The sequence below is a fragment of the Eurosta solidaginis genome, chromosome 4 (genome assembly GCF_040869045.1).
Source record: "Eurosta solidaginis isolate ZX-2024a chromosome 4, ASM4086904v1, whole genome shotgun sequence".
Classification (NCBI taxonomy): domain Eukaryota; kingdom Metazoa; phylum Arthropoda; class Insecta; order Diptera; family Tephritidae; genus Eurosta; species Eurosta solidaginis.
In genome coordinates this window covers 277,836,899-277,858,345 of record NC_090322.1, presented here as the reverse complement: position 1 = coordinate 277,858,345, position 21,447 = coordinate 277,836,899, and the positions used below count along the sequence as shown (strand labels likewise).

Here is a 21,447-nt window from a genome sequence, read left to right as displayed (position 1 = left end):
AGCTGATTTTAAGCTTTTTTTTATTTGAATTGATACATCAAAATACGGCGTAGTACGATTTTTACATTTGTCCATCGAATTTACAAAAACCCAGTACATGAAATTTTTATTTATGTTTGGAGGCATGGTTCAATTATGTACAGGTTGGCTCATCTCATCAGCTGATTTTATTTATGTCATTGCATGGTCGAAGGGATTGTCAAAAGGAGATGGCAAACCCAAAATGAAACCAACACATTGGCAACATTTTACTTACACATACAAAAACTGCTAAGTATTGTTTCCATTCCATACCATTCGCACCAACACCAATACACAGATTTTGACAATTTGAACAGACATATTTTGTTGCTTTACAGATGAGCCAACCTGTATATAGTTGAACCATGGTTTGGAGGTATGTCACCATGCTCCCACCTCGTATCGTTCCGCTATGCTTTAAACAAAAAAAAAAAAAAAGAAAAACAAGAAACATAGCTAGAAATGAGCTTCCAGTTAGTCAGGCAAAGTTATATAGACATAACAGTGAAGTGCGCATACAGTCTTGTGAATCAGTAAAGAGAAATTTTTTTTTTAGTGTTTGATAAAACAAACCATCAAATATAAGTAAATACTCGTGATAATTTCATTGCGAACTAGTCATCGTCATACTTTTTTTCACACGTCATCTTCCTTCTGCATTATTATAACAAATACATAAGTGTAATAAAATAAAAGATTAAAATAACACCAGTGGATGAGTAATTGTATGCAAGTACAAGTGTGTAAAAAGTTCAAAATAGTTCAGAATTTTCATCCCAAAAATTTTAACTACAATTATGATAATGGGCGAATTTGTTGCTTTTTTCGCCCGTCAAATGCATACATAAACTATATAAATTTTTTTTATGGACATATATGTATATGTAGTGTAATATATATAAAATGCATTTGGGCGTGAGTGTGTGTACGTGTGTGCGTGGGCTTTTGTATCTATGTTACAAAGGCTAGAATCTTTAAAAAAACAAAATAACTATAAAATATACTAGATATATTTATCATCTATACATATCTAATTATGTATGTACATACCAGCATATATAAGAATTATATGTATGCATATTTTTAGGCCATCTTGATGTTTTTGTTTCGTGGCTATCGACTTTGCAAGTAGAGGACAAACAAAGGCAATCAGTATTACCGCAAAACACTCTGCATCTGTCATTACACATATCCATATGCATATATATAACTTTATTTTATAGGAAACACTGTAAAAAGCAACAAAAGCAACAGTCACCACATCAACGACATCAATAACGAAAAAACAACACGTGAACACGCACACTAGAATACGCTCAAGCAAAAAGATATCACAGTTGTGTGCGTCATTTTGCATACATTCATACATATATATAATTATGCACACAATTAATTTCGTTCCTTTTGGTCTCTCTTTCTAAGTTCCGTGGACCGTCAGGCGTGTAAATTCAAGTTTTTGTGTAATCTAAAACTAGAAAAGAGAAACAGAAACACCAAGTGCCTCACAAATTCATATACATATATATGTAGATAAATACATATATATGTATATATCTATAAGAAATGATAAAATAACGCAATAAGTGCTAAACGGCAATCAAAAGGGAAGTGCTAAATTTTGTGCTCCGTTAAAAGAAGTGGGTGGCTGGCAAAATGGGTCTACAAATGCGAAGGCAAGGGTGCGCACAGGTTTGACAAGTGAAAGTAGTTTCCGCTTAAATATGCAAGTCAAAAATTCGATAGTACTCCCGGAGATTATTTTCTTAAAGTAAATTTGGGCCGTTCACACTTTAACTTTCGGTAATTAACACCGAAATGATCTGGATAAGTACATATACAACTTGCCAAGCCTGAGTGCGCCTTAACAGCCAAAAGGGGGTTGTATATTGCGCGAAATGTTTTCTGTCTTATATACTCAAAAGAGCCAGGTATCCGGGCTAAACAAGAGAAAATTATCATCAAAGCAAAGTAATGCAAAATATACCTTATACATCAATAAATATGTATCTATGCATACTGCCTTCCATAGCAAAAAGGGAGTAAAGTGTAAAAAGTAAAATCGGAGAAAATTTAATTTTTACTTAGGAAATTAAAGATTTTTCAAGGAAACATGAAATTTAAAACCTTTTTTTATATTTCATTGTGACCTGTTAACGAGTACTTGTATAGTAAACGATTAAATTGTTATCGCAGATATTCATTGACGTGAAAATTCCTTAAGACAATAGGTAAGTGAACTTTTCTGTCTTTTTTTCTATGGACGGTATGTTATGTATCCATGCATGTACAGCAGCTTGAGTATACACACATGCATATGCGTGCATCCATATCTCTAATAAGAATTTTTGTTTAATAAGTTTTATTACGAAAACGTACTTGCAATGGGTTCTCCGTGTGTACATAAAAACATGAATATCTTCTCTAAGGGCTGTTTCCATTATCAAAATAATAGCTTATTTTTCACAGACACTCGCCATAAATGGCGAAAAATTAAGTACAAGACATCAGTCGAGCATGACGTATGTCAAAACGAATCGAAATAATACTCAAATCTGATAAATTATCTCCTAGGAATCAATGGGCTTGTAATCTGTTACTCCTTGATCCAGTCAAAATGCTTGAATCCCCTGAGACCCTAATCGGGCTATTAAAAGAAGTGATATCAGTTGGAGCTCGTTGAATGGATTTTCTCATGTTCATAAGTTTTGATGCAGTAGCTAACATCGGTCAAGATGTGTTTGTAAATATAAACAGCACTTCAAACTTAGCAGGGAAGCTTATTTCGACTTGCCAATTAACATACAAATTTCTCGAAGCACTGAAGTATTCTGAAATATTCGATAACAAATTTTGGCTAATAGTCTAGAACAGGGGTCGACTGCTAATACGCGTCCACAAATATCGCGAGAGGTGTCAAAATACGCCTATTGACTTCGAAAACAATAATCCGAACGCGGAAAAAAATTAATTTTGCTTTTGTCTGGAGTTATTTGCAGTTGATGTTGGCAATTTTCATGTGATTGTTGTAATGTTGTCCACTGCAAAAAATTTGCGTACAAAGGGATTTTGCACGGTTTTAATTTTGATCCCACCCCATTGGTGGACTGGGCAGGGTAATTTTTTATAAGAGCGCCCGAAAACCGCCAACGAAGAAAGGTGGAGTTCTACTATGGATCTCAGCCCCGGCTTCATAGGGAGCCGGGCTAATTTTTTTGCATTTCGGAACATCTTTTGAACGAGTTACAATTTGTATTTTCCGCCTTCGGATTATTAATACTGATGTCAAGACGCGTCGTTTGACACATCTCCAGATATTTTGGGAGGCGTATTAACAGTCGACCCCTGTTCTAGACTATTAGCCAAATTTTGTCTCCTATCCATTTGTTAAAATTCAAGGTTCGTATTGTTTATACGATACTTAAAAAAAGGGCTTGAAGTTTTAATCTTAACAAAATTTTCTATATATACATACATACATACATATATGGTACGTAACAATAATACCAGTAGAGATATGGAAGTGCAAAAAACAAATAGTTTTAAAAACCCCTTCCCCTTCTATTTAGTTAATCTCTCTACAAAAAGTTTAATGCGATAAAAAATACTTGACGTTATTCACCTCTGAGGAGATTAAGTCCGAGCTTCTCTTCCAATTAGGGTAGTGCTATTTTTAATTTTCCTTACAAATTTAGGAAACATACATATTTTATGCCGATTCCGAACGGCACCTGCAAGTCAGAAGAGTTTTCACTGGGAAGAGAGAAATACACCCAGTGTGATTGCGAAACCACTGGCGATCCTTTTTAGAAAAACTTATTTCTAAATTGATAAAGGTTTTTTAAATGCCACAAGTCGACCTTTTAAATTATTTAATGTTCGTGACGTTTCTCTTTAAATGTATCCTTAAAATATATGTAAGAGAACACAAATGGGTATATAATATTCGGTGGTGGTGCCCGTAGCATTGTTTCACTTCTACAGTTACTGCCAACCCTCAGGTGTTCAATGGGGTTGATTTGAAATGATTCTCACCTCATACTTAGGTTGAAGATACAAATATGTTTCAGAACGGTTTGAAAAATAGCGGCCCTATCCCCAATTGGTCCCTTGGAATGAATCATAATGATTATAGCCTATCAAAACCAAGTATCACCTACACGTTACGGCGTCTGTTACAATTGTGAATATGTAGGCACATATATTTACCAGGTGAGGCCCTGACCTTCCCAAGAAGGCTCGAAAGTGGTAAAGGCGAACCTTTAGCAAGACAGTCGAACAAATGATATAAGTGTGCTACTACCCTAACGTAGGCGACAGTCGAACTAGTCGGAAAACTAAAGTTACGCTGTGTTTGGGGAAAAATAAGAAATTATATGTTTGATAGGAAATTCTAATTTACATACATAGATATACTTATATATGTAGCATTGTTTCACTTCTACAGTTACTGCCAACCCTCAGGTGTTCAATGGGGTTGATTTGAAATGATTCTCACCTCATACTTAGGTTGAAGATACAAATATGTTTCGGAACGGTTTGAAAAATAGCGGCCCTATATATATATATATATATATATATATATATATATATATATATATATATATATATATATGTAAATGCATGCATGTATGGAGTACTCGCTATGGACCAAGCGAGTGCTCCAAAATTAACCACAATTCATACAAAAAATATGATCCAATTAACATTGCGATGTCCTAGGACTGGACCATATACTCCAGCTTCGCATTACATCAGAATAATCCATGGAGTACCCACAGTCCAATAAACATCGTGTAGTGATTACAATCGTTAAAAACGAGCAATGATCGGCTTACAATATGTTCGTGTAGAAACATGAGTTGGTCCATTGCTGCATTACAATGAAGTATAATGGTAAGTACTCCAGTGGACCACATCATCCAACTATTTTTGCAGGGATTCCATATTTTGGTTTTACGGTAGCGCATCTTACATATCCATCTGCTGCTTGCATTACAAATTGATCAGTCAATCCCCTTTGGCCAATTATTTGACAACATCATTAATATTGATTGGGTCAACCTTTTGAAACCATTTAATTCGATGAGTTAAAGTTGGAAAATATTCTTGAATCCAAGGTTTCCAGAAAATATCAGCAAAGTATTGTATCTTTCGCCAGTTCTTTTGCAAGTTGCAATGGTCCTCAGAAAACTTGTCCAAGGGCTGGTAGTAAGCTGGAAGATCCAAGCAAGAAATGATTTGCAGTTAAGACTTCATATTCTGTGTTTTTCTACGTAAGTCATTGGTCTAGAATTTACAATACGCTCACGTTCCAAAAGCGCAGAAAACATTTTAAAAGTATGATTTGGCATGATCGTGTAAAGTACTTTCTTGATGGATTGTGTTAAACGTTCCCAACTTCCACCCATATGTGAGCCGTTTATTTTGAAAGTGGCATAAGTCATTTCCAACTCATGGTCTTAAATGCATTGTTATTTTTGAACGAATGCATATATAGATGGTTCTACAATTATAAAATAATAATAAGAATTGCATCTTTTGGATAGTGGACTTTAACAAACTGGAGGCGAGGAGAGATACAAACAAATTATCACTGAACCTAAACGACATGAAATGACTTATGCCACTTTCAAAATAAACGGCTCATGTAGTGCTGGTGGTGGGTTAAAATGCCATGTTGTTGATGAAGTAACAAACTTTTCAGCTAGCACTTCAAAATCCAATTCACGAACTGCTTTCTTTAATTCAGTATCAGCGCCATGAAAGTTTGTACCATTGTCGATCGGTAAACCTCTTCTGGCAATGAAATTCTGAATTACCATTATGCAGGTACTTGTTGTCATACCTCTTGCGATCTCGATGTGAATTGCCCTCACAGTGAGGCTAGTGATAAGACACTCCCATCTTTTTTCTTTTCAAAGTAGTCAACACCAACATAAGGGAATGGACGTGCGATAGTTGGGACCGTGGTAGTGTAGCTATTTTTGGAACCGCTGGCATAGCTGCTGTATTCCTGCAAAACTAACAAAGCTTACGCACCCTTTTAAGCTCTACTCGTGAACGAGGTATGTAGAATTTTTGTCGGATTTCATGTAAGCAGGTATCGTGGTGCATATGACGTAGCTGTTCATGAAAATGGCGAATTATTAGACTCCTTCCTTAATTATTTTTTTGGCAAAATTATAGGTCGTTTCGAGTTTTCGGGTATAGTCAGCGGCAAATCGATTCTACATTTTATACGGATAATGTACTCTAAATATGCCGAACACTTGAGAATAGGACAAGCTTTTTGAATATTGCGTTTTTGCATCATAGTAGCAATTTCATCCTTAAAAGTACTAAAATGTATTTTTCGATATATGTATGGTATTAGTTCGCATAGTTTAGCCGAGACAGTGAATATTTTTGCCGATTTCTTCAAATCCAATTTTGTGATTGATTCTGATATAACTGATAATAGGTATTGCTTTGATACACCCATTTGGGTTCTTGTCTGTATCTGAAACGGATATTATTAATGGTATATCCTCCTTACAAGCCTCTATGAAAAATGATATTGATGGATTGTCCTCCTTTGTGTTTAAAAACTGCAGTAGTTCTCTGTGCGTTCAGATCTGTCTTATTTTCAATATCTCGCTCTATTCGGGCACCTTCATTGATCGATGGAAATTTGCATCTATCAGTCCAATATTTAAGTCGGGAAACAAAAACGAAGTCACTACTATAGGCCAATCTCTAAATTGTCAACTTGCTCCAAACTTTTCGAGAAAGTGGTTAAAGACAAGTTAGCTTTTTCTATAAAGGGGATAATCGATCCTTGCCAGCATGGGTTTGTTGCAGGTCGTTCTACTATTACAAATCTTGCTGTTTTTCGCAGTTCTGTGTTTCTGCTTTCAAGGAAGGGTATCAAGTGGATACCATATATACCGACTTTTCCAAGACTCTTGATACAGTTTCCCGCAAATTACATCTTTTAAAACTTAAAAATATAGGTTTCCATTCAACATTTCTGTCTTGGCTGGAAACATACCTGTCAAATAGAACGTCTTTTGTTGAAATTGAAAATATGAAGCCATATGAGTTTTTAGCAACATCCGGAGTGCCACAAGGTAGCATCCCCGGCCCGATACTTTTTTTAATCTTCATCAATGACGTTGGTTTATGTCTAAAACACTCAAAATACTTACTTTATGCAGATGACTTAAAACTGTATAGAAGTATAACATGTCCATCAGATACATTACTCTTGTAGGATGATTTAAATTCTCTTAATTCCTGGGCTCTCCATAATAATCTGCGTCTTAATACAAGTAAATGTTGCCATATGACGTTTTCTAAATCTATAAATGCGCTTGCGACAACATCCTATATCTCAAGTATAGATCTTCTTTCGGAACGAATTTCGTCATCTCGGTATAATTTTTGACTCTTCTTTCACTTTTGTAAACCATGTTAACTATATAATACCGAATGCTTATGCTAATTTAGCTTTTTTAAGGTGGTACGCGAAGGACTTTAAGGACCCATATACTAGAAAAATTTTGTATAGTTCTTTAGTACAATCTAAGTTAGAGTATGGATCTGTCATTTGGAATCCAATTTACTCCACACGCTCGGCGAGAATCGAAAGGGTTCAACGCAAATTCATTCGGTTCGCTCTTCAACCCTTTTATTTTGATAATCCCTTGCCTCCATATATTGCTAGGTGCATGCTTATCTACATTTTGCCGCTCGAAGCCAGACGTTCTGTTCAAAATTTAATGTTTATCTTCGACACTATCGCTGGTATAATTTACTGCCCAGCTCTTCTTGGACAAATTTGTCTTAACGTTCCCAATAGAACTCTCCGTTCTTATAATATATTTTACATTGAAGTTCGGAGATCTAATTATCTTAATTTTGCACCTCTCGTTAGAGGACTTGAAGAGTTTAATCGAATATCTACCCACCCAGCATTTTTTGAAATTATTAATCATATTTAGAGATGGGAAATGGGTAAATACCCAAATGGTAAATACCCGGTGAATTGGGTATATATGGTAAAAATGGGTAAATACCCAAATATTTACCCAAAATAAGGGTAAAAATAATCTTTCGGAAAATATGGGAAACAAACACATAAATTCAATCCAAAATGTACCCAATTTTGGTGGGTAGTTAGTAGGTCGGGTATCACTGTGACACAATTGCAGATCCTAAAATTGCTTGTGTTTAAGCCACCACAAGACAACAGGTAGAATTGAAATTACCATTTCATTCTTATTACCGTCGTTGTGAAGAACTCAAAGTGTGAAGTGCTAATTTCAGATAAAAAAATATAACAAAAAAAAATAAGTGAAGTGACCATTCCAAATCAAAAAGTTTACAATGAATCCACCATCATCCTCTACACCGCAAGATGAAGCAACTACATCAACAACTATCGAAAACCCAATGAGTCATATACCCAAGCATGATGTTACTGTTTTTGGTGTGTCTACTGATTTAACTGATCTTAATTTACCAACCCATCTGGATATCTTGAGATATTATTTTTACTTAAGCGAACGTGCTAAAACAGAACAAAAAAAGTTTTCCCATAAATCATTCACTATTCAAGTACAAGATAAGTTGATTGGAATTTGGGATAAACTTGGTACGAAAATAATGCTGAAAAAGTGTACTTAATAAATTGAATAAATTGCTTGACAAGTATCAAGAGCAAATCAAGAGAAGAAACAACACCCAACAATTTACAGAGTATGTAAAATCTCTGGAAACAATTTTTTACTTGTGAAACTCTTCCGGTAAGTTATTGCTATCACTCATTTATTATAATTGTCAACCATTTTTAATTATTTTATTATTATATATTTTCAGGTGGTTAACGGCGTCCAGAAAATTGAGTTGCAAAATATGCCCCCTTCTCCAGAAAAAATTGAATTTTCCACCGATTCGAAGTACTTATACGACATGGCCCATGCAATTTCTAACGGCGTGGTTCCGGTGGATCTGGCTAACATCAAACCAGGGAAAATTGTACATTCTCGGCGGCTCACCAAGGCCGCTAGATTATTGCGATTATATGTGACAACGGAAAATCCAGATGCAAATTTAAGAATTCTGGTTGAATTTATAATTAAATGTTATGTGCCAATGTACTTCAATATCAAGTATTACAGCTCTGTCGTGTACGGCAGTGCATTATTTTTCAAGTTCATTGGTTGGTCACGATTTCTAGAACCTCGTTTACGCAAAATTGTCAATCAAGTAATTAAAGATAATTCATATTATGCGCATTCGGAAAATATCTTGTTATCAATGTTGTTTGATGATAGCAAAGAAAAGCGCGACTGTGTCATCAAGAAAATTCTACGCTATCAAACCAATGTTGACGAGCCAATGGAACTTAGAGTTTATAAAAAACCAGATATAAACTTTAATTGCACAAGTTATACGGAAATGATCAATTTGAATGATATAAATATCGTATTTGAACCACCATTCACGCGAAGCATTCCGTACGATACATTGAAAGATTATTTAAATCAAGATGATCCACCGTTTAATGATCCAAAAATTCCATCACACATACAATGAACGGAACGACATGTTCAATTGCTAGCTAGCGTTTCCAAACGGGGTATACCGGAAAATGTATAGGCTGTTATGGCGACGACATTAGAGAGCCGTGCGAAATTGGCCAGACTTGAAAGTTAAAAAGACTTCAAACAATAATTTTTTTTAGTTTCTTTTCTATAACTCACTGAAATTAATTTTTTCATTTACATATGTTCTGACTAAATAAATTTCTTAAGAGAAAAAATAGATATTGTTATAAATAAATAATAAATATTATTATAAATAAATAAATAAAAATAAAGAAAAATAATAGCCATTTAGCTGATTTTTTCATGTAAAGTGCAAAACCGCCGATTTTTTGAAATGTTTGTATGGTGAACCCCAGGGGGTGTGCCACTGGCATCGGTGGGTGGGGCCTCCAAAGTTAGTGGAGGTCGGTCATACATTTGGACTCGATTGGAGCACCCTAAATGGGTCAAAGTGGGATTTTTCAAAATCATCAGAATTCGTTTGAGAGGTATGGTTCCTTCGGCAAAGTTTCTTAGTTTGATCCCTAGAATACGATTTTCACAGAGCAATGAGCGATTTTTAAATCGACCCGCCCTAGTAGTTAGCCATTACGCTATCGGTTGAATTAGTTTTAATCTGTAATCCAGCGTTTATCAAAAATATTTAGCCAATAATAAATCCGTTGTAAAAATTTAAGTTTATCCAGTTAACATTTTAAGTCAAACAAGAGTCGGAAAAATATCTAAATTGGAACGTTTACAGTCGGTATGTGCTCATTTGGGATGCCGTAACCAATGTATTTCCTTCTTGCAATGGTCGTCCTATATGAGCCTATTAACTTATATCATTTGAGCCTAAATAAGAGTCCGACATATGTCTTAAAAGGCTTTTAAACAGGTCATATTATACTCTTCTGGAACTCTCCGACGTCATTTTTAACTCTAATAAACTTTGATTATCTGAACCTATATGACCTATTTATTAGGCATCGTCAGCGCTTATTGGGGTCATATATAGTTCGACACACCTGAACAGAGCGTGTCAGCTTTGCGGTCACATTAAAGATGTCGAGAAGCATCCATGAGCGGAAAAACGTCGATGCTTATACAAAGAAAGAATAGCAAGGGTAACTATAATGTTCAAATGTAATTCATTCATAGATGTTAAGTAATGATTAGATAATGCTAATGATTGCTAATTAACCTTCATTTTCTGCTAATGCAATTAAATATTCAATTAGCTCGAATCAGAATCAATTATTTTGATAAAAATAAATTTTTTTCAAAGAATTATTGAAGTCAACGAATAATGATGTAAATAAACATAAATAATTGATTCTAATTCGAGATAATTGAATATCTAATTGCATTAGCAGAATTCAATTAAATTTTTAATTGTAAAGGTAATCCAATTTTTTTGCTAATGGCAACTAATTGCAATTATATTTACCATTAGAATAAAAATTTCAATTATCCAATGGGAATTAGTTGAACTATTTCTAATTGTTTAATAAATTAGAGAATATAAACTAATTGCATCAATTGCTAATTCTAATTGGAATTTAACATGTATGAATTCATTTTTATTAAAATGAAAAATTGTAACAAAGTTTCAAAATTTGTTCCACACTCGCTGTGACTAACATAAATAGTTGATAAATGATAATTTTGCATGGTAGGTGAGGAGCTTTTAGGCCGTTAAACAAAAGACAAAAATATCATTTTCTTTTACCCTCCTACGCGTGTCGACGCTTTTCTGATTCCTATATTGGCCATTTATTTTGGATTCGTTTCGGATTCTTAAATTATGAGCGCCGTGAGTATGTTTGAGGGGTAGCTTTGTTTGCGTAAATATGTGTACCCTACCGAAAATATTAAAATCAGTAAACTAGGCAGCTCCGGAATAAAAACTCGAAAATTTTCTGCGACAATTTATTCTAAATAAATAAATAATTCAACTAATACTTATTTTATTTCTATCTTATCTTCATGGGAGTTTTATCACAACAATTTTCTCCCCTATGTTTTCCGCTTCGGATATATATCCAAAATTCTTCCTAAACGCCCTGAAGAAGTGTCATTAAAAGGCTTAAAATTAGCAGTATATGACGCCAATAAGGCTCATATATATCGGAAGGAGACCTGTATAAAACTGTTTGCTGGGTTGTTTGTTTAAAATCAAAACGAAATTTTTTAAATTTCAAATGACGTACAAATTTAATTGCTGAATTCTAATTCCAAGCAGCCTCGATTAAAATGATTTTTAAATACCCAAAAAAAGATACAAAAAAGGAATATTCCGGGTTTTTTCCTGGTATTTACCCATAAAAATGGTAAATACCCGGTAGAATCCCAACTCTAATCATATTAGAGTCTTTTTGGAGTCTCCAGCATGATCAAAATAAGCATATATGCGCTCATTTTCTGATCAGAAAAGACTCCCTCGTCGGGAGAAAATGGTACCCTACGTGCGACTTCACTTGGTGAGCCTCTTTTAACCTATATTTCTAATCAGTATTTAGTATTTTTCGAGTCATATTTACCATCATTTATGAGTCTTGTGGGAATAATTTTTAAGTGTGTTTTAAAGCTTTTGCGATTCTTTCTCGAGACATTTAAGAGTCTATTAGGAATCTTATTTTAATCATTTATTGTGATCGCTTTACATTTTGTTGTTGCTTTTTCAATAAATCATATTTCACTCATAAGAGGAAGTCGATTTCGAGTCTTCTTTTGATTGCATGATTGATTAAACAGTTTTTAGTCGTCAAAAGGAGTCGAAAATGTCTAATTGTGGTGATTTATACTTTAATCAATCTTCCATATGCTATGTGGGTAGAAGTCTGGATCTTGACTTTACGATGTCAAGACCTTTGTTTAAGTTACTGATTGAGTCTTACTACTGAGCAAGTCCAACTATTCCTTGAACTCATCGTTAATTAGTTTTAAGTTAATTTATGGTAATATTGTAAATCTTAGCAAGGTCTTTTGCCATTGACTTAGGTTAGGTTAGGTTAGGTTGAACTGGCCGGTCTATGAGGACGTCACATACTGAATAAATCCGTAGTGTTACCAGAAATTTGTTTTTACGACCAAACTGAAAAACCCTATCAAAAACCAGGACCTATGTTATAAAATAAATCCGTCCTCTTGGCAAATACTAGAAGCTTCCCAGGACCTAAGCCACATACTGCTTCTAGATCTGACAGCTGTATCACTCCTAATATCTGGAGCCTTAGCCTGAACGTGCTCGATCGTTTCCTCTTCCAGCCCGCACTTCCTACATCTGCTATCACTGACCACGTCTAATTTGAAAGCATGTGGCTCCAGAAGGCAGTGTCCAGTCAGAATACCCGTCATGAGTCTACAGTCCTCTCTTTTTAATGATAGAAGCAACTTTGTTAGTCTAAGGTTGTAAGATCTACACATAATCTTCGACACTTTACAGCCCCGCGCTTGAACCCAAGCCTTTCCTGCTTGGTCGATCATGTGCGCCTCTCGCCTTCGCTTAATTTCGCCCACTAAGGGGGACATCTACGGAGCAAGCTTCAAGGGATACGCCCTTTTTAGCTAGTTCCTCCGCTTTCTCATTCCCATCTATTCCCATATGCCCTGGGCTTCTCCCTGTCCCTCTCCAGAGACTGCTTACACTCTAACACGCATTTAGTTGCTGTGCTATGCGAGATTATTGCCTTAATTGCTGCTTGACTGTCAATATAGAAGTTAACACAATTGCAGCTTGGGCTATTTTCTCCCAGGGTTTCTACTTCTTTGGTTACGGCTACTATTTCCGCTTGGAAAACGCTACAGTAACCCGGCAGCCTGTAGGATCTGTTTATTTCCGGATCAGCACAGTATACCGCAGACGCTACTTCTTCCACTACTTTGGAACCATCTGTGTACAACCGTCCCCCTCTATTGTGGCCTTAAGATCTCCCTCGAAGCGCATATAGGGAATCAGGTAGTCTGTTCGTCTTGCAATTGATGACGCTATACTACTATGGCCATATGGTCGGCGCTCAAGCTGCCCCGAGGCACCGAGCCTGGTTGCGGTTGTTAATGCTATGTTCTTTGCTACCAGGTCTACAGGTGGAATGTGCAGAATGGCATACAGTGCAGCCGTCGGGGTTGTTTTCAGGGCTCCCGTAATGCTAAGCATTGATAGTCTGCATACCCCCTCTAATTTTTTGAGGTATGTTGTTTTTTGTGTGGCTTTCCACCAAACAAGAACTCCATAGTATAGAATAGGGCTTACAATCGCTGTAAAAACCCAATGAGAAAGAGAGGGCGATAAGCCCCACGTACACCCCAGCATTCTTTTACATGCATAAAGTGTCGTTGAAGCCTTCTTCAGCCTCTCCTCCACGTTGAGCTTCCATGACAGCTTACTGTCTAGGATGACTCCTAGATATTTTGTGCAAGGTTTCTCCTGTAGGGTAACCCCTCCTAACTTAGGCCTGATCCAATTTGGGACCTTGTAGCTCTTTGTAAACAAGACCATATCCGTCTTATCCGCATTGACTTTCAACCCGACATTTGATGCCCGCACTGAAAGAAATGGTGCTAGTAAAATCAGCATATCTGTTCTGTTGTTCTTGACTTAATGGAGATTCGGTGAAATTGATCGAATTACGGTTAATTCGACCGAGTTCTTTGTCAAACGAACAAATTAGTTTAGTCATTTCAACAGAAGAGAAATTGTCGCTCTTAAGTTAGTCTATCAAAATTCTGTAAAATGGACCGATACCTGGTCAATCTAACTGATTTTTCTGTTAACACAACTCTACTTTGTACTTATGACGATGGTGCCACTTGTTGGAAAATATACCAAAATAAGAAAACAACCAAATCGAAAAAAAACACGCAAAATGGGAAAACAACAAAAAACTAGTTTTTCAGTTATCAATACAAAACGAAAAACCTTTTTTTGAATTTACTATGCAAAAAATTATGAGATACCGGGACACCTATTTATCGGGTACAATTTTGCAACTTCTCTCTTGTTGCAAAAGTTTTGTTTGAACGAACAGGATTTTTCCAAAGTTAGTAACATTTTGTTCAAGTTTTTACGAATTTTCACTCACGCGAACGAATCTAATAAGCTAATAAAAAAAACATCCTTTTTTAATGTTGATGGTTCCAACAAAATAAAAGTTTGAGTTGTTTTGGAATCGTTTCAACTTAAAGTGTTACGAAAATTAAACTTGCCGAATTACATGTAAAGTTACTTCAGTAGTGAATTACCTTCTAGCGATTTGATTCTTTACTTTTCTATAACTTACAAGTTCTCTATTTAAAATGTTATGTCAAACATTTTTACAAGTTTTGTTCGAAATAATCAAGTGTGGCAACTACATGCGAGAGAAGAAATTGAGAATGAGCTGAGCTGCAACCGAAAGAATTGAGAATCAGTTTTGTGACTACTATTTTCATTTCTATTTGCAAAGCGAAGTTCAAAACTATAAATTACATTTATACCTTATAAATTAAATAAATTACAAAATATAAAATTTGGTGAAAGTGCGTTTAATAAAACAAAATAATAAAGAGTATAATGTTTAATGTGTGCCAGCATATTTGCTGTAAGCCCAATTAACGTTTGCTTAGTAAGTGCCACCGTGGCGTGATGGTAGCGTGCTCCGCCTGCCACACCGTATGCCCTGGGTTCGCACCCCGGGTAAAGCAACATAAAAATTTTAGAAATAAGGTTTTTCAATTAGAAGAAATTTTTTCTAAGCGGGGTCGCCCCTCGGCAGTGTTTGGCAAGCGCTCCGAGTGTATTTCTGCCATGAAAAGCTCTCATTGAAAACTCACCTGCCTCGCAGATGCCGCTCGGAGTCGGCATAAAACATGTAGGTCCCGTTCGGATAATTTGTAGGGAAAATCAAGAGGAGCACGACGCAAATTGGAAGAGAAGCTCGGCCTGAGATCTCTTCGGAGGTTATCGCGCCTTACATTTATTTATTTATATGGCAACATAGGTACTTTCGTACAAAGCTGTCGCAACAACTTTTTTGTTCATTTGACTACTAAAACGGTCAATTACGATTCAACGATTTGTGCGCAGTTGATTCAACATCTTGTTGCGATGGATAAAAATTAACAGAAATTTCGGTTGAATTGACCCGTATTTCGCATGATTTTACCAGCCTTTTTCTTTCAGTGCAGGTATGAATATCCCGAAGCGCCCGATCCATCAAAGAGCTAATCGTTGGAAGGCACTTTCCACTTATGACAATTGCAACGTCATCCGCGTAAGCCGTAAGTTTTACGGCTCCCTCATCGAATCGCCTGAGCAGTTGGTTGATGACCAGCGTCCACAGAAGAGGTGATAGTACCCCTCCCTGCGGCGTTCCCCTGTCCACTGATTTCGTGGCCTCTTACAATCTGCATTGTGATGTAAGCTTCCTGCAATTTAACATGCAGCCGATCCATCTCGTTAAGGCTGGATGTACTTTAATGTAATTAAGACTATCCATAATCGCCCATTTAGAAACATTATTGAAAGCCCCGGCAATGTCTAAGAAGACTCCTAGAGCATATTCCTTATATTCTCTATGCTTATTACCACCCTATGCAATGTGGTGTTTACCGACTTGCCTTTGGTGTACGCATACTGTGTTGTGGAGAGCAGCTTTTCATCCACGTTGGACTTTATGTACACATCTATCAGCCTGTCAAAGGTTTTGAACAGAAATGATGTTAAGCTAATGAGTCTATAGTCTTTGGGATACACGTGACCGCAGTTCTCCAAGAGTGCGGTACATGATTCAGTCCTATGCACGCATCGAATATTATTTTAAGCTATTCCACGGCCGCCCTACTTTAAACTTTTAGCATGGCCGGGAATATATCATCTGGCCCCGGCGATTTAAACTTAGAAAACGTCTTCACTGCCCATTCCATCGTGGTATCGGTCACCAAGCCCGGCACTACCCGCTCCCTGATCGAAGTGTGAGTGCTGTCTGCTGGCTCTTCTATACCATCTCCCGATGGGAAATGTTTCCCCTTGCTTGGACTTTTCTCAAGCGTGCTGTTTCGCTGGATCGCAGCTTTCGAGGTAGTTGCTACCTCGCTATTGGGGACCATCTGTCTTACAGCTTTGGGCCTACTTGTCTTGTCCATGGCTCTGGGACTGGGTCATTTCTGCCTCTTGAAAGCAGGCTTGTCGCCTTCCGCCGAACGTTGCCTCTTCATTCTGCCATTCGAAGCTTCTTCCTCCTCGTACCGGTTGCAGAACCTAGGGGTCTCGCAGCAAACCTCTCCTATGAGGCCAAACCGCTTAGATGCCAGTCGTAAACAGCTCCGCCTCATAGTCGGGCGCTATGGAGATCGGCTAAGCCCTCACACCAACGACAAGGTGCCTACCCTAGTTAGGGTAGATATGAATAAAGATATGAATAATTTTCTGTCATTGCCAACATTAAACTTTTATGTGGGATGTCGTAATCCTTGTTCAGATTTAGGGCTATCCTCTTCTATAGCTTAAGACCAAACACGAAAATAGTAGCAGTAACTCATAAAAGGCCATTACTTACTTAATTGACGTTTAACCGTCTAAACGGTTATGGCCGTCCAACAAGACGCGCCAGTCGCTCCTTCGCTCCGCCAACCGGCGCCAATTGGTCACACCAAGGGAGTTTAAATCGTTTTCCACCTGGTCCTTCCAACGGAGTGGGGGCCGCCCTCTACCTCTGCTTCCATAGGCGGGTTCCGATAGAAACACTTTCTTGGCCGGAGCATCATCTTTCATTCGCATAACATGGCCTAGCCAGGGCAGCCGCTGCGTTTTAATTCGTTGGACTATGTTGATGTCTGCGTATAGCTCGTACAGCTCATCATTAAATCTTCTTCGGTACTCGCCATCGCCAACGCGTAGAGGTCCATAAATCTTTCGAAGAACTTTTCTCTCGAACACTCCCAAAGCCGCTTCATCTGCTGTTGTCATGGTCCATGCTTCTTCCCCATATAGCAGGACGGGTACGATAAGTGACTTGTAGAGTATGATTTTCGTTCGCCGAGAGAGGACTTTACTTTTCAATTGCCTACCTAGTCCAAAGTAGCATTTATTGGCAAGACTGATTCTTCGCTGGATTTCAGTGCTGATGTTGTTGCTAGTGTTGATGCTGGTTCCCAAATAAACGAAGTCTTTTACTATTTCGAAATTATGGCTGCCAACAGTAGCGTGGTTGCCAAGGCGCATATGCGCTGACTCTTTGCTCGATGACAGCAGGTACTTCGTTTTGTCCTCATTCACCATCAAACCCATCTTTACCGCTTCTTTTTCCAGTTTGGAGTAGGCAGAACTAACAGCGCGGGTGTTTAGGCCGATAATATCAATGTCATCAGCATATGCCAGTAATTGCACGCTTTTATAGTATATTGTTCCAGTGCGGTTAAGTTCTGCAGCTAGTATAATTTTCTCCAGCATCAAATTAAAGAAATCGCACGATAGGGGGTCACCCTGTCTGAAACCTCCTTTAGTTTCGAACGGCTCGGAGAGGTCCTTCCTAATTCTGACTGAGCTGATGGTGTTGCTCAACGTCATTATGCACAGCCGTATAAGTTTTGGGGGGAAACCAAATTCAGACATAGCGGCATATAGGCAGCTCCTTTTCGTGCTGTCGAAGGCGGCTTTAAAGTCGACGAAGAGGTGATGCGTGTCGATTCTCTTTTCACGGGTTTTTTCCAAGATCCTTATATGCGATATTAAGAAGGCTGGTTCCACGATAGTTGGTGCATTTTGCAGTATCCCCCTTCTTGTGGACTGGGCAAAGAACACTTAGATTCCAACCGTGGGACATGCTTTCGTCCGCCCATATTTTGCTAAGAAGCTGCTGCATGCGCCTTACCAACTCCTCGCCGCCGAACTTGAATAGCTCCGCAGGCAATCCATCAGCGCCCACGGCCTTGTTGTTTTTCAATCTGGTTATTGCTATTCTAACTTCGTCATAATCGGGCGGGGGGACATATATTCCATCATCATCGATTGTGGGATCGGGTTCTTCATCTCTGCGCGGTGAATTGCTGCCTCCATTTAGGAGAGCAGAGAAGTATTCCCTCCATAATCTAAGCACTCTCTACAGGAGTTTGCCCCGGTCTTAAAACCTTCCGTCTGTCGCCGTATTTTTTGGTAGAATTTTCGGGCGTTATTCCTGGTGGCTAGCATCTCAAGCTCCTCGCACTCACGCCTTTCTGCTTCTGCTTTTTTCTTCCTGAAAAGGCGTCTCGCTTTTCTTTTCAACTCACGATAGCGTTCACACACTCCTCTTGTCGCGCTCGCTTTTAACGTAGCCCTGTAGGCAGCGTCTTTTCTTTCGGTTGCAACGCGGCATTCTTCATCATACCAGTTGTTTTTTCGTGGCCGCCGGTAACCAATTTTTTCCTCGGCGGCAGTACGAAGTGCTTTGGAGATATGCTCCCACTGCTCCTGTATTCCTTCAGGTTGAGTTGTGCTCTCAGAGAGCAGGTGTGAGAGTCGAGTTGCGAAATCATTGGCAGTCTGTTGTGATTGAAGCTTTTCGACGTCTAGCTTTCCTTGTGTTTTTTGTTCCTTGGTTTTAGCCACGTTGAGCCGGGTGCGTATTTTGGCTGCAACGAGATAATGGTCCGAGTCGATGTTAGGTCCTCGGATCGTGCGCACATCTAAAACACTGGAGGCATGCCGTCCGTCTATCACAACGTGATCGATCTGATTGCGAGTATTTCGATCAGGAGACAGCCATGTAGCTTGATGTATCTTTTTATGCATCAACCTCGTGCTGGGTATGACCATGTTTCGAGCACCGGCAAAGTCAATCAGCCTCAGTCCGTTAGGAGAAGTTTCGTTGTGTAGGCTGAACTTTCCGACTGTAGGGCCAAAAACACCTTTGCCCACCCTGGCGTTAAAGTCGCCAAGCACGACTTTTATATCATGACGGGGGCAGCGCTCGTATGTGCGTTCTAATTGTTCATAAAAAGTGTCTTTCACCTCATCGTCTTCCTCCTCTGTCGGCGCATGGGCGCAGATGAATGATATATTAAAAAATTTTGCTTTTATTCGGATAGCGGCGAGACGCTCGTCCACAGGCGTGAACGCCAGCACTTGGCGACAAAGTCTCTCTCCCACCACGAATCCGACGCCGAAACTGCGCTTATTCGCATGGCCACTCCAATATATGTCACAATTTTTGATCTTCTTTCTTCCTTGCTTCGTCCAACGCATTTCGTGGATGGCGGTGATGTCAGATTTTGCTTTGACGAGGACATCAACCGGGCCGGGCATCTGCACCAATCCCAATCAGGGAGCGGACGTTCCAGGTGCATGCCCTCAATTCATTGTCCTTCAAACGTTTGCCATGGTCGTCATCAATAGAGAGTGTATTTATCCGAGGCTTGTTGTTATATTTCATTGGAGTATGTTTTTACGTGGCGGGTCCCAAGCCCAGCGCACAACCCGCTTAGCGAAGGTGAAAATATTACTTGGCACGTTTATATAGCGAGCCGCTTGCTCCAAGACAGACGCCCGTTTGCAGCCGCACCTAGAGGTGTACAGACGCTGCCGATGAGATCTCCCCCGGCTAGCCCTTAAACCGATTATGTCAAAGTGGCCTAGCCACTTCCAGCTTGAAAATTTGGTCAAGTCCAGAAAATTATCGTCGAAATTTTCCATAACGTGAACAAATGCTATATGTGGTCTTAATTTCTCCTTGGTTTCTATGCTGCTCGTGATTCTTTCAGGCCACGAAAATTCCTGTTGAGTAGTATGGAAATGCCGGTTCTAACTCAAAGGGGGAAAGGAAAAATGTGAAAGGAAAAGTAAGTATGTATGTGTGGGTGTGTGTAACCGCATACACACATACGCACACACACACACATACACATACACACTTTTCCTTTCACCATTTGAGTTAAAACCAGCATTTCCATACTACTCTGTTGCCACAAGAAATCTCGTCCTACAAACCACCTACTTTTCAAATTAAACTAGAAAGGTTTCTTCGATTTTGTACCACCATCTGCAACATTAAGCTTAAGAAAGGACGGTATTGGAGTCTGACCAAAAAGTTCTACTGTCTACCTGCAGATTATTTTGCTTGCAAATCATATCACCTATTCGAACTCCTAGTACAGCAGCCATCACCTCAAGACGAGGGATGGAAACTGGTTGTTTTGGAGCGACCGTTGCTTTAGCAAACACCAGGCAGTCCAGAGGAAGAGTTTATATGAAAACATCGTACAGCTGCATACGCCAATTCACTGGCATCTACAAATATGTGCAGTTGAATATCTGAGTCTGATTTTGTTAAGTACCATCCTGGAATCTTAACTTTTTCAATGCCGTGTACGAGCTTCAACCAAATAAGCCACTTCTCAAACACTTCTTCGCTAATTTCATTTAACCAACCTTCAGTTGTTCTCCAGACTTCTTGTAATATAATCTTAAGATAAATAATGTAGTGTGAGAGGAAACCTAGAGGATCGAATAAAGACATCAGAGTACGTTACCCATCTGTCTTTGTCGGTTTTTTATGCCAATTGAGAATATCCTCATCCACTCAATACAATTTTAAGGAAAGTGAATACATCACTCTCATTAGGCCACCACATTTCCAGGATTTTCTCGTTTCCTATTTCAGATGACGGATACTTAATGGGTACAGGAGTTTCTTCTTCTATCTCTTCAAGACTGTTTAATACAGCTCTAGAGTTGGATTTCCATCTCAACTCATCTGCAAACTCTAATGCGTTTTTGTTTTTAACACATTGTGCTGATGTTAGAGAACAGGCTGCCCCAAACGTCATCTCTTGCATTACGTACATATACGTCAGGCTTTGTTATTGTTGTTGTTGTAGCAGTGCTTCGCCCCATCCAATA

General features: G+C 38.4%; 1 protein-coding gene across 19 annotated transcripts in view; it reads left to right on the top strand.

The window, feature by feature from the left end:
- Positions 1-424: 424 nt before the first annotated feature.
- LOC137247504 (uncharacterized) overlaps positions 425-21,447 on the top strand; it is a 95,780-nt gene continuing 74,757 nt past the window's right edge. For 5 of the 19 annotated variants that reach the window (XR_010951849.1, XR_010951848.1, XM_067778475.1 and 2 more), the window contains exon 1: positions 426-606. The gene's annotated coding sequence lies outside the window, so the exon portion shown is untranslated. Of the gene's footprint in view, positions 761-1,308; positions 1,990-2,055; positions 2,250-21,447 lie in introns of those variants that run through there. The other 14 variants (XR_010951852.1, XR_010951851.1, XR_010951850.1 and 11 more) reach the window with 11 other exon arrangements.